This window comes from Danio rerio, chromosome 1, assembly GCF_049306965.1.
Source record: "Danio rerio strain Tuebingen ecotype United States chromosome 1, GRCz12tu, whole genome shotgun sequence".
In the NCBI taxonomy this organism is placed as follows: Eukaryota; Metazoa; Chordata; class Actinopteri; order Cypriniformes; family Danionidae; genus Danio; species Danio rerio.
Window position 1 is genome coordinate 39652899 of NC_133176.1, and position 12678 is coordinate 39665576.

The 12678-nt window shown below is 38.6% G+C and overlaps 1 long non-coding RNA gene across 2 annotated transcripts; it reads left to right on the forward strand.

Moving 5' to 3' along the window:
• The first annotated feature begins 8869 nt into the window (after positions 1-8869).
• On the forward strand, positions 8870-11935 carry LOC141383310 (uncharacterized). 2 transcript variants are annotated; one of them, XR_012404326.1, is made up of 7 exons: positions 8870-8999; positions 9104-9225; positions 10031-10114; positions 10235-10289; positions 10389-10464; positions 10539-10715; positions 11054-11935. It is a non-coding gene; the product is annotated as an uncharacterized lncRNA (long non-coding RNA). The 2 variants fall into 2 exon arrangements; XR_012404328.1 differs by lacking the exons at positions 8870-8999; positions 9104-9225 and adding an exon at positions 9352-9921.
• The last annotated feature ends 743 nt before the right edge of the window (positions 11936-12678 follow it).

The window sequence follows — 12678 nt, forward strand, 5'->3', positions numbered from 1 at the left end:
TTTCGATACATTTGAATAGGGTAGGCTAAACTGTCTGTAGTGTATGTGTGTGAATGAGAGTGTATAGGTGTTTCAAAGCGATGGGTTGAAAAGGCATACGCTGCGTAAAACATATCCTGGATAAGTTGGCAGTTCATTCAAAATTAATTAGTTAATATTAATATATGCGTAATCTATTCAGATATCCGTCAATTATGTCAACACTGCAGCTAGAATTGTTTGCCAGACACACAAGCCACTTTTCAACAGTCTTACTGTTCTAAGAACAATCAGGTGCCGTTCCAGTTATATTTCTATATGAGCATGGAATGGAGCAGCACAATTACAAACCATTCTTGGCCCAGATTTCTAAGCATAGTTAAACAACCATGCTGAACAGTGCTGTGGTGCTTTTCCAAATACCATAGTTGGCCAATTAAGATTGTTAACTTACAATTTATATTGTAAATTCCTTCATTACAAGTACAGTTCATGGATATGGTGTATTATTTTTTTAAAAATTAAAAATTAATGCCTGTTTTTACCTAAACTAATATTGGTTTAAAAATAAAAGTGTATGCGTGTGCATGTAAAATGCTATTATTTGTACAAAACAAAAAAAAAAACTAAAATATATATATATATAACAATCTTATGCAAATTTTCTCTGAATAAGTTGTTACTCCAACCCGCTTTAGAGTGTCATCATGGACATTTTACTTTATAACTAACGTAGTTCAATTGACGGATATGCAACAGAGAAAATATGGCTTTGGGAAACATTTGTCACTACATCGTTCATTTCCCAAATGATGTATCGTACTTTGATAGTTCAACTTTGAATCATGTCCTTGTTTGGGAAACGCATCCCTGGACTGGTATGGCATATGTGTGCATGTTATTGCCGCTCTTTTTGCTGGCTGCCAGGTTCTCCATAGCTGGCTAGGCATAAATGCGCTATGTATGTATGTATGTATGTATGTATGTATGTATGAATTTATTTAGATTTTTTAATTTGTTATTGAACAAACATCCGAGTAAGCATCAGAAAAAGGAGTCCCCAAAACAGAAACATTCAATCCAACAGACACATTTGTATGACATTCCAGATATTCTTCAGACAGCCTCATTATCAGCGAAACAAGGGAAAATTAAGTGAAGTTTATTCATAAACTAATTTCGAGAGGAGCACGTGATTATGATTGAACACGGCTGGTTCTGCATTAGCATGCATGATCCACCAATCAGGCCATTCCTAGCCCACTATAAAGAGCCAGGGTTTTTTCACTACAGTCATCTTCGATTTGAAGAATCCCCCCTTCCACCCCTACCTTTTTACCTTTCCCTCCATAGGGCAGCACGGTGGCCCATTGACTAGCACTGTCGCCTCACAGCAAGAACGTCACCGGTTCTAGTCCTTTAACAGGCTTGTGGTCCTTTCTGTGTGTAGTTTGCATGTTCTTCCCGTGCTTGCGTGGGTTTTCCCCGGGTCCTCCGGTTTCCTCCCACATTCCAAAAACATGCACAACAAGTAAATTGATAAATCTAAATTTGCAATACAGGTAATCTCATAATGCAGCATATCTTTTAAAAGCATTCAATTTTTAGTCATCAGCTCTTATCAAAGGGGGAGTTGTCGAGATCTACCTGAGCTCAAGGCTCCCCTCTCTTCCTCCAAACGGGAGGGAGCCCAGGGCTCAAGAACCTTCGAGCTCAGGGCTCTCTCCCGGGAAAGCATGCCAAACTTGCTTATAATCAATCATCAGCTAAGTTTGAACTCTTGAAACCATATCCAGGCTGACTAGTTCGGATTGGCTTAGAATGAGATGGTTAAGCAGAGAAAACCATCCGGCTTGATTGTGAAAAAGTGGCTATACAATGTCTTGTTATTTAAGAGAATTGAATGTCCACTCTGCAGTGGTCAAAACTTCTATAGCAGAAAGAATCAAAAGGCAACATTGACACTTGCTAAGGAGCATGTTGTGTGGAAAAAGAACTGGTCCAAAATGAACTTTAGTGATCAAAACCAGGTTTAATTATTTTGGTTCTGATGGAAAACGTGTTCACCGTCAAACTGAGGAAAGACAGAACTCAAATGTGTGCAGAGGAGAAAAGTGGAGGAGAAAGTATTAAAGTTTAGAGTGACTAAAATTTCAGAAGCAATCTTTCTTGGTGCTACAATAATTAATATCCTCTAAAAAATACATTTTGATAAAGTCCTTTGGTTATTTTATGGTATAGACATAACTAGAATTACAAGGTAAAAAACAAGCCGGCCATTGAGCCCACTTTCTCCAGACATGAAGTAAAAAAAAAAAAAAGCTTCATCCTGTGTCAGACATTTCAGAATGGGGCAGATCTGTGAGCAGTCTTCTTGTGGCACCTGTGGCAGTCTCTATGAGCGTGTGCGTTGCAGACAGACAGAGAAGCCGCCCCCGATTAGAGATGGAGACCAAAAGAGGATCAGACGCAAACATGTCAGCATCTTTTAATGTGTGTATCAAGTCTTTCAGGCATCTCAAGAAAGCCAAACAAAGCAGAAATGACAAGCTGGTGTTTGGCAACTCAGAGAGAGAGAGAGAGAGTGGAGGCAGGGATGGGGGCTTTAGAGAAAACTTTTATTTCTCCAATCATTCTCCGCAGGGAATACATTTACTCCAGTGTCGTCTTCCCAGTGAATTACAATTAACCTGTCTTTCTTTCACTTCTTTTGCTCGTACATTCCCTCCTCCTTGCTGTACGACAGGGGACTCGTTGAAGTGTTTCCGTACAATCATTTGGTAATTTCATTTAAAGGCTATAATTAATGCACATGATTTAAAATCACTAATTATAGTTAAACGACTGCTGCATCTTCACAGGGTGTCTGACATGAGTAGTTGACCTGCAGATTGATCATCCAATCAGCGCAATGAGAAGCTGAGAGAAAAACTAGTGTGAACAAAATGAGCTGCTGCATTAAATGTCTGTGCATAGATACACTTTACTGATTTAATACATACTTTGTCTATAAAATTTACAGTATATTTGCAAAAGAATTATTAATGTGAATGCTTATGTGCACATTTAGGTTTGTTAAAAATGTTTGCAAATAGCACCATATGAATTTAAAAAGAGGTATAACTCAAATATAAGGTGCATCCAAAAAGTGTTCATAGCGCTTCACCTTTTCTACTTTGTTTATGTAACAGCCTTATTTTAAAATGGATTAAATTCTTTATTTCTTCAAAATTCTACACACAATACCCTATAATGACAATGTGAAAAAAAGATTTTTTGAAACTGTTGCAAATTTATTAAAAATAAAAAACCTGAAAAATCACATGTACATAAGTATTCACAACCTTTGCTCAACACTATGTTGATGCACCTTTGGCAATCACAGCCTCAAGTCTTTTTGAATATGATGCCACAAGCTTGGCACACCTGTCTATGGGAATTTTTGCCCATTCCTCTTTGCAGTACCTCTCAAGCTCCATCAGGTTGGATGGGAAGCATCGGTGTACAGCCATTTTCAGATCTCTCCAGAGAGGTTCAATAGGATTTAGTCTGGGCTCTGGCTGGGCCACTCAAGGACACTCACTGAGTTGTTGTGAAGCCACTCTATTGATATTTTGGTGGTGTGCTTTTGGTCATTGTCCTGCTGTAAGATGAACCATCGCCTCAGTCTGAGGTCAAGAGCACTCTGAAGCAGGTTTTTATTCAGGATGTCTCTGTACATTGCTGCATTCATCTTTCCCTCTATCCTGACTAGTCTTCCAGTTCCTGCTGCTGTAAAACATCCCCACAGCATGATGCTGCCTGGTGATGAGCGGTGCCTGTTTTTCTAATAGAGTAATAATAATTGTTTTTTTTTTACATATTTTTTTCTGAAATCAGATGATTTTTTTAATAATAATTCATTCATTTTCTTGTCGGCTTAGTCCCTTTATTAATCTGGGGTCGCCACAGCAGAATGAATCGCCAACTTATCCAGCAAGTTTTTACGCAGCGGATGCCCTTCCAGCCGCAACCCATCTCTGGGAAACATCCACACACTCATTTACACACACACTCATACACTATGGACAATTTAGCCTACCGAATTCACCTGTATCACATGTCTTTGGACTGTGGGGGAAACCGGAGCACCCAGAGGAAATCCACTCAAAGGCAGGGAGAACATGCAAACTCCACATAGAAACGCGAGGTGAACCGAGGTTCGAACCAGCGACCCAGCGACCTTCTTGCTGTGAGGGGACAGCACTACCTAATGCGCCACTGCCTCGCCAATAATAATAATAATAATAATAATAATAATAATAATAATAATAAAAAAAAATCATCTGATTTCAGAAAAAAATATGTAAAAAAAACGAATATATATGTATACTAATATACAAATAATTGTTACTTCATTAAATCAAATAAACAAATAATTAAAAAAATGCAATCAGATTAAAACATATTTAAAAATTAGCTGAAAATGTGCCTGTATTGTTGCTGTTTCCTATATTTTCTTCCTTGACACCAACTTATTAAACCTGTTCCCTTTTTCTCCTCAAATTCCTCAAATGGAGCTCACCTTATCAGCCTTGTCTGTGTGGTTGTGTCTCTGTGTGGCCTGTGTTGTGTCTGGTCTTCCTCTCCATCAGGAGGCGGTGGGTGTGATCCAGCCTCCTCCAGGGCAATGATGGAGGGGCGGGCAGGAGACTCACACCATATGGCTGACCGAAGCCCTGCAGCCTCCCCAGGGGCCACAAGCAGAGAGAGAGAGAGAGAGAGAGAGAGAGAGGAAACAAGACAGAAAAAAAAACATACACACTCAATGACAACAGCAGTAAGGGTATTCCACATTTTCATTATGATGTGTTTTATGATTCTATGTGCATTTATTTACAGTGTCCTCTGCTGACATTTACACAAATGGTAAACATGAGTGAACGGCAATAATGTCTTTATTCTTGTACCTTTTGATTGTTTGATTAAAATAAAAAAAAATAAAAAAAACTGAAGACACTTGTGATTATGTTTGGATGAAATTAAATTTTTTATTCTTCTTTTCTCCCCCGACTTTTCTAGTGATCTTAACTTACATCAATCATACTGACTGAAGTTAAACTCTGTATAAGTTATAAATTGATTAACTTATTCAAATGAGTTAAAGTAACAAAAACATTTGTTGTCATGACTTTGTGTCATATCATTTCTCACAGTGTTTAAACCCTTTTAAACATTGTAGATTTGTAGACTTTATAAGGCCAAGACCCTAATTCTCCAATTCTGCCATTCTCCACCTGTGATTGGTAGATTTTGGCCACCGGAATGTTTCTTTTAACGGTTTATTGGACACATGTACTCTTTCAGACTGATTTTTAATACATCAAGCTGACTGGAAGTTCTTCATTATTCCCCTAATGGAGGAACTGTGCATATTCAGTTATAACTGAAGGTATATCCACTTCCCACTTTTTTTAAGCTCAACAGCTCAAGAAGCTCCGTTTTTTGGTTTGTTTTGACTCAGTGAGTTTGGTGTGAAATAACAGTTCAAAAGTACTTCAACAATAAAATTTCAAAAAGATTTGTATTTTGATAAATAGCTGCCAGTGTTTAAAACTTGTCTTAAGATGTTTTTGATATACTTAAATATTTGATATTGATGGGGCTGCACGGTGGCTCTGTGGTTAGCACGGTCGCCTCACAGCAAAAAGGGAGCTGGTTTGAGTCCTGCCTGGGCCAGTTGGATTTTCTGTGTGGAGTTTGCATGTTACCGCGTGGGTTTCCTACGAGTGCTCCAGTTTCCCCTAGTCCATAGACATGTGCTATAGATTAATTGGGTAAAACAAAATTGGCGATAATTATTATTCAAAGATGATTCCTTGGATTTACTAATTTTCGTTTTTAAGTTGGTTATTTAACAATTGGTTGCAAACAATTTATTTGGGCTAAATTTAAACAAACTAAACAATTGAACATTACTAATTTAATTTGTTTAAATTGTTTGCAACAATTTTGCTTATTGCAAGACCATCTGGCTCCCATTTTCTCACAGATCACTGGAACAGCACAAGATTCCATCCTGCTTTAAGCGCTCCACTATCATCCCAATCCCGAAGAAGCCAAAGATCACAGGACTCAATGACTTTAGACCTGTTGCCTTAACATCTGTGGCCATGAAGTCATTCGAAAGACTGGTGCTAGCATATCTGAAGTACATCACTGGACCCCTGCTGGACCCCTGCAGTTTGCCTATAGAGAAAACCAGTCTGTGTATGATGCAGTCAACCTGGGACTGCATTATACCCTACAACATCTGGACAAACCAGGGAACTACGCAATGATTCTGTTTGTGGACTTCAGTTCTGCTTTTAACACCATCGTCCCATCACTGCTCGAGTACAAACTGACTCAGCTCTCTGTTCCTAGCTCTGTCTGTCAATGGACCACCAGCTTTCTGACAGATAGACAACAGCTAGTCAAAATGAGCAAAATCACATCCAACAGTCGTACCATCAACAATGGTGCCCGTCAGGGATGTGTTCTCTCTCCACTGCTCTTTTCCCTGTACACCAACGACTGCACCGCAAAAGACCCCTCTATCAAGCTCCTTAAGTTTGCAGATGACACTGTTATCGGCCTCATCTGGAATGATAACGAGTCTGCAAACAAACTGGAGGTGGAGCGGCTGGCTTTATGGTGCAGAAACAACAACCTGGAGTTGAAGACTCTCAAAACATTGGAGATGATAGTGGACTTCAGAAAAAAACCCTGCACTCCCCCACTCTCCATCATAAACAGCACTGTGGCTGCAGTAGAGTCATTCAGGTTCCTGGGCACCACCATCTCTCATGATCTGAAGTGGGACATTCACATAGACTCCATCGTAAGGAAAGCCCAGCAGAGACTGTACTTCCTACATCAGCTGAGGAAGTTCAACCTGCCACAGGAGCTGCTCGTACAGTTCTACTCAGCTTTTATCCAATCCATCCTCTGCACTTTAATCACCGTCTGGTTCGGCTCAGCTGCCATAACCAACCTTCGTAGACTACATCGAATAGTCCGGACTGCTGAACAAATCACTGGCACTACCCTTCCTTCACTTTAAGAACCACATTCTTCCAGAGTGAGTTAAAGAGCTTGCAAAATCACTCTGGACACCTCGCACTCAGCACACTACCTGTTTGAACTAGTACCGTCTGGTCGGCGCTTCAGAGCACCAAGCACAAAAACAGCCAGACACAGGATAAGTTCAGGTGTCCATTTTGATGAATATAGTAAGCAAAAAAAAAAATACGAATGTACGATTACATAGCACCTATTGTGAAAGGGCGGGGCTATTGTGACGCAGACATGAAACCGCAAGATGAATGATCATGCATAGGTTGTAAATAACAATTTGTAACTTTTTTTCTCGCTCTCTCTCTTTTTCTCTCTCTCTCAATAAAATTATTTTCTCTCAAAAATATAAAATGTGAAGTTTAACCAGGATAAATGCATAAAATATAATAAAAGAAAAATTTTCTGCCATAAAAAAACATTCTCTTGCGCATCCCTGGTGGTCAGACTGAGCACTCCAGTTAGGGAACCACTGGGTTAGGAGAATTGTGTGAAGAGTTTTGCAAAATTGACCAAGTATTGAGAAATTAGTCCTAGCATCCATAAAAAAAACTGTGCGTTTTTTTTTTTTTTTTTTTTAGGGGGTCCTGAGCTATTTGTTTTCTTCACATGATGTTGCCATTTTCCCCAGTGTTTCTGTTTGGGGTTAATTTGTGTTTAGCTGTGTCTTGTTAGACTAGCCTATTTATTTTAACCTCTTGTTTTCACTTGTCACTTGGTTTTTGAGTTTGATGAGCTCTCGCTGTTGCTGTAAGTCCTCCAGTCATTATCTTTCATCAATTATGTTTTTGGCTAAAGTACGCTTTGCTCTTCTGAGAACTTTATGTTTGTTAACTGCTTAGCTTGTAGACTTCCCATGGTTTTGCCTGGCTGCTTTTTTGATGATTTTGGATTTTCTGAATAAACACCTTTTTTGATCTAGACCTTGTGCCTTGGCAATTGGGTTCATCAGCTCTCCCTGTGGCTAAACGGTTAAACACTGCACTCTCAGAAAAAAAGGTACAATGAGGGTACAATTTTGTTCCTAGAGGGAACAAAATATAAAATTGTACCTTTAAAGGTCCCATATTGGTCCTTAGGATACAATTTTGTACCCAAAAGGGCTATAAAGGTACAAATGTCCAGATTTAGGTTTGAAAGGTACATTTTTGTACCTTTTATAGCACATTTGGATACAAAATTGTACTGTAAAGGACCAATTTGGCACCTTTAAAGGTACAATTAAATATTTTGTTTCCCTATAGGAACAAAATTGTACCCTCAGCTCATGATAAGATCAAGACACTATATAACACTAATTTAAATGTATTAATACTAAACATTAATACTAAAATACATAATTAAAAAATATAATAAATAAATAAATTGATTGAATTAAATATTTTAATAATTAAATCTTTTTCATGTATTTAAATTACATTTTTTCTCAAAAATGTTAATAATTTAATTTATAATTGAATGTAATTTTAATCATTAAAAACGTAAATACTGGTCTTTGCTTACTGTTTAAGACCCTCTATAGCAGGGGTGGCCAACCCTGTTCCTGGAGAGCCATCTTCCTGCAGATTTCAGTTGCTACCCATATCAAACACACCTGAACCAATTAATTAGGACCTGAACACCACGTGATAATTACTGGCAGGTGTGTTTGATATGGGTTGCAACTGAAATGTGCAGGAACATGGCTCTCCAGGAACAGGGTTGGCCACTCCTGCTCTATGGTATATGGGATGTAGAATAAGAACCATGCAGAGTGACAGCATCTTCATACAGGTGGTGATGTTGCTGTCTCTTTAAGAATTTGGCTTGTTGAGACGTTATAGTAGTGTTTGTTACTGAGGCGGTCCGTCGAGTATGCTGGCTGTTTACACAGAACTTAGCACGCTCTTCAAAGAAAAGTCTATTTTGGAGTCCACATTTTTCAGGTAAGAATGTATTAAAGATATATTTTCAGTCTCATTTTTACATGTGAAGCCGTGTTCTGTTGATTTTGTCTGACTCTCGGGTCTCGGCTTTCCCCCGCTTTAAGTGCTCCGGGCTGGCTGGTGTACGTTGGCCTGCAGGATGGAGTTTGCTAAGATGTCTGCAGCTTATTAAAGAAGTTAATACAATGTGATATCGAAGTCACCGAGGGACATAACGTTATAGAAGGTGAGTACTATATGCTGTTAGTTTTCTCGGTGTAAAAGTTCCCTTTGTCGCCTACGTTACGTATTCGCGCCTTATATCTTACGTTACGTTACTGCTTTATTAATAAGTGTTGCCACGGCGGAATATAATCGCAACCCAATTAGCAAAATACACTCGGGCCAGCTGCGGCGGCAGAAGCGCGACGCTGCCGTATCCGTGCACCGGATTCGGGCCGTGAGTAATGTGCGGTGTGGCCCGGAGCTCGCGCGACTAAAGTCTTCATATACCTTGATATAAAACCTTTTGTTATTAATACTGGAAATTTGTAATTATCGATAATATTTTATATTTTGAGGCCATTTTTCTAGCCACGGTTGACCGCTGAAATGTAATTTTAGACGGTTATATAAGTTACACAGCCATTTTGAGAAGAAAAATCACAATTTTGTCACCGACAAAGTGACTGATTATGTAAACGTGACTAGTTACAAACGTGGCGTGTGTATGCTTGTACATATCTTCGTTTCAGTGTATAAGTTACATTTAATGTTGAGGAGTGTCCACAAACTCATGTCCAGAATTGTTGGTGCTTTACTATCGTTTAACGTTATACTTATGTTAATGTAGAATTATTAACATACCATGTTGTATAAATCGACGTTTTAAGTTATACTTTGTTCTTTAATGTAATAATTTGTCTCATCTGTTCTGAAACTGGTACCTTGAGCTATTTTACCTATTTTATTAATATCTCAAAATAAGTAAATAGTTATTGCTTTATCTTATTGCTTTCCAGAAGTTTTTGAAGTTTCCAATTGTCTTTCAGGACAAGATTGAACAACAGAATGCAGCCTAACAGCATCAGACCAATGAAGGCATGTCATATGAAAGCATGGCTCAGTTACAAGATGTAAGTATGTCTCATTATCTATACCATGGTTTTAATGGCTTACATACTATTTTTAATTTGTAGGTTTTTACTTGCAAACAACAATAAATGTACACCCACATGTTTAAAATTATTTTCTAGGTTTTCATCGAAAGATGAGAGATCAACTGAAGAATGCTATGGACCTGACTCTAAGGTACTCTTTCTAAACTTTCTCCACTTGATTAATATTATTAAATTCTAGCTTTGTATGGATTACTTCATATTTGTTTGTATGCCACATCTTATGTTCCAGGAATTGATTTTACAGCAGCACTTCTCATGTTGCCAGCCTTGTTAAGCGAGACACTTCAACATTTCGTTGTGCTCCGGTGCGTATGTTGTTTTCTGTTTAGTATATGCTGTGATAAATGCATTTTATAATGCTTGATATTCTTTATATTAGGATGACGCAGTGGGTAGTGCTGTCACCTTACAGCAAGAAGGTCGCTGGTTCGAGCCTCGGCTGGGTCAGTTGGCATTTGTGTGAGGAGTTTGCATGTTCTTCCAGTGTTCGTGAAGGTTTCCTCCAAGTGCTCCGGTTTCCCCACAAGTATAAAGACATGCGCTATAGCTGAATTTGGTAAGCTTATTTGTCTGTAGTGTATAAATGTGTGTGTGAATAAGTGTGTCTGGATGTTTCGTAATACTGGGTTGCAGCTAGAAGGGCATCTGCTGCATAAAACATATGCTGGATAAGTTGGTGGTTCATTCCACTGTGGCAACCCCAGATTAATAAAGGGACTAAGCCGAAAAGAAATTGAATGAATGAATGAAATTTATATTAGTCTTTTAATCTGTGATACTTTTTTTTTTTTAATCAGTGAATATTAATTATTTTACTTTCTATGCATGTTGATTTTCTCTTCATCAGTGATAGAGTGACTGATATTAATGTAATTATTGCTTTGTCATTTACAGTGAACCATCTTCACCACATTCAACAGTTCAAGTACAGGAGGAGGCCACCGACTGGACAACTGTTAACAAGACGAGTCACGGCAGTCTTCAGAGTTGATGGGATTGCGATTGGCCGGGCTAATGATGTGGATGAATATACATTTTTGACATTCATCTTATTAGAAGAACACCTTGATGTTTCTGCAGTGGAATGTTTTGAATGAACGGTGGACGGTGACAAGCCTCGACCTACTCCAGTTACCAGAGTGATCAACCTTGTTTTTTGTTTCTCTACATGCTCTTGGGATAATCACAATCATCAAGTTAATCCAGCACACTGCTATTATTCATGCATAAAGCAAATTTTTAAATAACTTGTGGTCCTAATGACTATCAAAGAACATTTTCGAGATATGAGTGCCTTACATGTCATGTTTATCAAAAGCATAAACACATATTGTGTTACAACAAATTACAACTCCACTTGAGGATGATGAGGAGTAATCTACTGGTGTTGAGGAAGAGGCAACTGATGTATGGTTTTCTGCACTGTTTAAGCAATTTATAGAGAAAGTTTGCCTTTATTCTGAAATTCAGAGAAAATTTTGATGACAAATTATTTATTATGACCGAGTATTCTGACTAAAGACAAATACTTTAGACTTTATAAAGTGCAGTACTTGATGTAGCCTGTGTAATGTGTTTATAAATCTTAAACAGTATTCTTGTGGTCTTTGTATTAAGTGTAGATTATTTAGTTTTTATTCTTATCTAAATTGTTCTTTTTACTGTTTTACATGTCTGCTTTTTACTTGCTGTGTAATTTTATTTCTTAACACATTCAGTTGTGAGTTGTAATGAAATATTTCTACATTAATAAATAAAAATGGACATCTGTGAACCAAAATATTTTATTTATTTATTTGTGCATGCAGTCACCAAAGGATCAAAATGCCTGGGTCAGTACCCTGAAAATACTATATAATATAAAAAGGTACATTTTTGTACCTTCAGTGTCTAGGGTACAAAATTGTCCCTTAAAGGGTACAAATGTAGAAGGTACAATTTTGTACCTTATAATAGAGGTACAAATTTGTACCCTTAAGGGTACCACCCCAGTGACGGGCCATTTGTACCCTAAAAGGTACAATTTTGTACCTTTTTTTCTGAGAGTGTGGTCTACTACACCAGAGACCTCGGGCTCATCACAGCTTCATTCGCATGTGATCCAAATGGCCATTACAGGTACATTTAGGGCCCCTTAAGCATTTGGGAGGTGCTCAACAGGCGTCAGGCCATCCCACTGAATCCAGCTGTTCAGAGATGAGCCTCCTCGCCCCAAAATAAGCACCCTGACATTTTGAATATGCTTTCTGTGAGGCTTAGCAGCACACCAAATATTTGCATGCCTTTTGTCTCCAAAGGCAGAGGAGATAGAGGAGAGTCAACAGCGTCCTCCTCCTGAGATAGACACGTCTAAATGGAGCTCACAGCCCCACACCCCCGACGGGCCTCTCATCGCCACGTGAAGCTCACCTCCTGGAGGGACTAGTGATTGAGAGGAGCCCTCAGCCTAGCTCTTTTATCCTGGGAACCACAGTCTGACCCCCCTTCACTACTGCTGCCACTGCACTGGGAAAGAGAGA